General features: G+C 40.2%; 1 long non-coding RNA gene across 1 annotated transcript in view; it reads left to right on the top strand.

Moving 5' to 3' along the window:
* Window positions 1–303: 303 nt before the first annotated feature.
* The window catches only part of LOC124263546, a 24,693-nt gene continuing 19,831 nt past the window's right edge, over window positions 304–5,165 (top strand). Inside the window, exon 1 of the long non-coding RNA XR_006894870.1 lies at window positions 304–314. This is a non-coding gene — a long non-coding RNA (uncharacterized LOC124263546). The remainder of the gene's footprint in view (window positions 315–5,165) is intronic.

The raw sequence follows: 5,165 nt of genomic DNA, 5'->3' as shown, positions 1-5,165 counted from the left end.
TGTATTGTTTATATTTCCGTGTTTTTGGTTTATATATTTAAGAGTTGTTATTATGGCATTAGCTTCTGCTGTGAAACTAGAGTTGTTATTGGGCAATCGAGAAGATAATGTGTTGGATCCAGTGACAGTGGCACTAGCCACTGCGTCTACATCCTTGGACCCATGACTAAATAAGGATTTGTATGTATTATATATATTTACTTCAGCAGAAGAGACGGAACAAGGGAATATTTTTGATTTTTTAAAAAGGTATATTTACAAATGCCAGCATAAGAAATGAGGATTAAAGACACAGATATTTTGTTATACAAAGGGTTAGAAGACACATCGTTAGAATATAGTTTGGTAATATATTGTAAAGATAATTTTATATGGGCGTTGGCTAAGAGAAGGCTCATTTGCCTCGACGTAAAGACTGTCAACAGGAGAAGTTCTAAATGATCAAAGACGAAGTCTTAGATCTTGGTGGTGGACAGAATCAAATAGTTCAAGGTAGCTTTTGCAGGCTCCGCATTTACGATCGAGCCATAATAAAGTTGAGATCGCACCAATGATCTGTATAAGTGAAGGAGGGTAGTTTGATCCCTTCCCCACTCTGAATTTGATACAACCTTTAACAAATCGAGTGCCTTCAGGCATTTAGTCTTAAAGGATTTAATATGCGGCAAAAACGTCAAGAGAGAGTCGAAAATAAGACCCAGAAACTTTGACTCCTTCACAAATTTGATTGGTGTGCCATTAAGAAATAATTCAGGGTCTTTATGTGGTTTGTATTTACGACAAAAATGTATGCAATTAGTTTTGGACTTTAAAACCGTTTTCTAGACACCATTTATCTATTTTGTTTAGACATAACTGCATTTGCCGTTCAATGGTATGCATGTTTTTACCTCGACAAGGAATATTAAAATCATCCACGAAAAGGGATCCATCAATTGAATCATTTAAAACCGTTGATAAACTGTTGATCTTGATACTAAATAAAGTCACAGACAAAATACTACCCCGTGGGACACCCTGATCCTGGGTGTAATGATCAGACAGGGTAGAACCCACGCGGACTTGAAAATGTCTTGAAAATACCATGTTTCCACGTTTCAAAAAAAGATAGACACAGCGTGTTGTTTGTTAATTAGAGCGTTCTTAACAAATGATTCCAAACGCACTAAGTGATCGACAGTACATCTGTTTTAACGGAAACCACATTGTATATCCGTAATAAGGTTATTTGTTTCCAAGTACCAAACAAGTCGATTATTTATGGTTTTGCAAACACAGCAAGTTAGTGAAATAGGTCGATAATTTGACGGATCCGTTTGATCACGCCCAGGCCTAGGTATTGGTATTGCTATAGCGTCACGCCATGGAGAAGGACATTTTCCAGATGTCCAAATATCCTAAAAAACTGTTTAAGAGGGTCTCTAAACATGATGCCGGTAAGTGCTTCAGAAGCTGATAATCAGCCCCTGTAGCAGTATCATGAGCTTGGTCAAGAGCAGTATGAAGCTCATGAATAAAAAATATAGTTCATTGTAATCATCCCCATTATCTGAATTGAAATTAATAAATTTCTTTTCCTGTAATGTTTTATATTTCTTGAATTGATGTACATAATGCGACGAGCAAGAATGTTTGGCCAAAGTTTCTCCAAGTTTATTTATCTGTTAATAATTCGTCTCTGTCTTTGAGATGCTTAATGCTAGATTTAGAGCCCTTATCTCTTATTTTTGGGATCATGTTCCATACCTGTGATATCGGTGTTCGTGAATTGATGTTTGACAAATAATTTCGCCAGGATTGACGTTTACTTTGCTTGATGTATGCCGTGCCTTAGCGTTTAAAATTTTGAATGCATTCAAATTATGCTCAATAGGATGGCGACGGAAATAATTCTCAGCCTTTTTCCGTGCCTTCCTAGTCTGTTTGCACTCATTCTTAAACACCATGGTTTTCGGATGTGTGAAATTGCAGAGGGTTTGGGGATACACTCATCAGCTATTTTACTGAGTTGTGCAGAAAAATCCTTTATGGCATCAGGAACATCTGTAAAAAGTTCAGGTTTAAGTCTGTTACAACACAAAGTATGATATAAATGCCAGTTAGCTTTCTAAAATTCAATCTTGAGGGTGGGGCAATATCAGATTGGTTCACAGGCTGCAGTATTGTTGGAAAATGGTCACTTCCGCAGAGGTCATTGTGGACTGACCATTCAAATTCGTTGAAAAGGTGTGAGTCTGTAAGCGATAACTACAGAGCTGAATAAGCACCTGTGCCAGGATGTAAATATGTGTTGGAGCCGTCATTATATGTGCACAAATCATTGTCTGAACAGAACTCTTCCAACAGTTTACCTTTAGCGTTAGTAGTGGCATCATCCCAAAGTGGGTTGTGGCCATTTACATCTCCCATAATAATGCAGGGTTTCGGGAGTTGGTCATATACATTTTGAAGTTCAGTCTTCTGAGGAATTGAAGACGGTGAGATATACAAAGAACATAATGTGAACGCAACATGTAAAGTGAGTCGACCGGCAACAGCCTGGAGATCAGTATTAAGTAAAACAGGGCTATGGATAACTGTCTGTTTGATAAGGATCGAAGATCCTCCAGTAGCCCTATTACCAGGGGGTGAAAAATAATGATACGCATTGAAATGACGTAGTTCAAACGTGTACGTCTGTTTTTAATATGTCTCCTGCAGACAGATGGCTGGCGGAATAAAATCTTGGACTAAGAGCTGCAATTAATTGAAATTAGTCCTTAGTCCTCTGCAATTCCACTGTATAATATTATTATGATAACCAATCTTTTGGGTGGATTTATTGGGGATCTACCCCGCACTTGTTTGGTGGGCGACAAGCTGTGTGCCCTAGAACGGACGTTTTCAGACACGTCCATGTCTTCAAGTGGTCCATGTCTGTTGAACAATTGGATTATATTTTCCCACCCATTGGGAGCTCTGCCACTTAGCATTTTCAAGGAATCTGGCTTTTACTTTTGGTTTTATTGAGTTGAGACCTTGTTGACGATTGAGAAGATAGTTCACCATCAGGAGATGTCTCCGATTGAATTAGAGATGTACCAGGAAGTGATTCAGCATTTTGTGTAGGTATGGCAGGTGAGGGGAATCCGTTTTCAGCCAAGTCTGACAGCTTGCAGATATTTCCGTTATTGTTGTTGTTGCCTCTGGATTAGATCTGGCAATGGAAGCATAGCTGTCTGTTTGTTCTGCGCTCGGAACCATATTTTTGCATCTGCAAAACTGATGTTTTGGGTAAACTTTATTCGATTGACAGCCATTTGCTGTTTCCAGATATGACATTCTTTAGAGAAAATGGGTGCTCCCCTGCACAGTTGGTACACTTTTTGACATTACTGTCACAATCTTCTGTTGTGTGTGTCTTTTCACTACAGTGAGCACACACAACAGACAATGTGCAAGTATTTATGCCATGGACGAACGTTTGGCACTTGAAACACCGGAGGGGGTTCGGAATGTACGTGTCCACATTGATATTACAGTACCCAGCCTTAAGTGATTTTGGAGCAGTAGGTGAAGAGAAGGAAAACAGATAGGTATTAGTTTTAATGGTAATGTTCTTTTTACGGGTTGAGAAACGTTTGTCGTACAATACACCTTGATCTCTCATCTCAGAAACTATATCAAGTTCCGACATATCTGGAAGCAAGCGATCACGGTCTCGCACGATTCCCTTGCTCGTGTTCAGTGTTTTATGGGTCGTGATGGTAACTAGAATGCCAACAAAAGTGTCTTTATTCAACAAGTTGGTTGACTGTTGTCTTTTGCTGCACTCAACTAACAGCGCACCAGAACGCAATCTTTAAATGCTCTTTACATCACCGGCAATGCCTTGGATATCCTTAGACACAGCAAAAGAGTTTAACTGCAGTGGTGTGTCATCTTTTGTTTCAATAACAACAAATCGTGGTCAGTAATATCAATTTGTTTGGGCAGTCTGAAGAAGTCCACAGGATCATTTTCAAGAGGTTGTTTGCTCTTTTAAGGTGTGTGTGTGTATGTGTGTGTGTTTCGTAAGCCATGTTTAGTTTTTTAGATTTCATCATCCGGGCTCCTAAGCCACCTTGGAGTATCACAAGGACAATGCTAAAACAAGCGGGTCTCCAGCTTGCAGCACCAAGGATACTCGGATGATATACTTCAGCAGAAAAAACTAAAATATTAATTCTTCCACCAGATTGGCCCCTGAGCCACCGCCTTCCGGGCATAAGACTCTAGGCAAAGTTCATGATAAACAAGTCAAATGCTGTTACGTAAGCAAAGGGCGCCAAGACCAAAATTTATACAATTCAAATCAAATTTTGTGCATTTACAGATAAATCCATGGACAGGGCTTGGCATGACCAGCCGATTTGTTGAACCGGGCTCATTCAACCAACCGTCTAGGTGAAGTAAGGGGCGAAGTGGTGTGTTGGGCAAAGGAACCGTGTTCCTAGACCCAGTGCCCTCAAACACCAGACTCCCGTCCTCCACCGACACAGGGGCGCAACCCACGGCAAACAGGTGTGTGTGTGGGGGTGTGTGGGGTGTGTGGGGTGTGTGGGGTGTGTGGGGTGTGTGTGGTTGAGTAGCCCTTGGCGTTACCCAGCACCCACCACGAGGAGGTGACTCTTCACGGGTGCCATTGAAGTCCTATAAACTCTCAGAACTCATCCAAGGACTCTCGGTGCCCAACGTTGCTGAACTTGACCTTGATTTGTGACCTGAGATCTATGCTAGGCCCACACATCACCACAATATTTAAATTTACATTCCACAATATGCACAAGAGCTAATTAATATATTTGGACACAACGCACACTTACACAGTTATACAGATTAGGTTATTATTGCTTTTTTCAATTTCTCAAACTCATATACACTGATATACAAGGGGCTGGTATAAATCACAAGGAGATTTCTAGATGTCGTAATTTTCCTTCTCCCCGTAATCTGGTTAAGGAGTACATAGTTCCATAATTAGTGATTATATTATGTAATCTATTTCTGCTTGCTTCTTACACGACATTAGGAGAAGGAAGAACATAGCCAACTGACTCATGGGTAACGTGGTTGGTGTATTCATTTCAGTTAGCACCTAACGTATTCGTTTTCCTTTCCCTGTAGATCCTCACGTACACATACAT

Source organism: Haliotis rubra, unplaced genomic scaffold, assembly GCF_003918875.1.
Source record: "Haliotis rubra isolate DU_JTF1 unplaced genomic scaffold, ASM391887v1 Scf889, whole genome shotgun sequence".
NCBI lineage: Eukaryota > Metazoa > Mollusca > Gastropoda > Lepetellida > Haliotidae > Haliotis > Haliotis rubra.
This window is presented reverse-complemented; position numbering and strand designations above follow the sequence as displayed.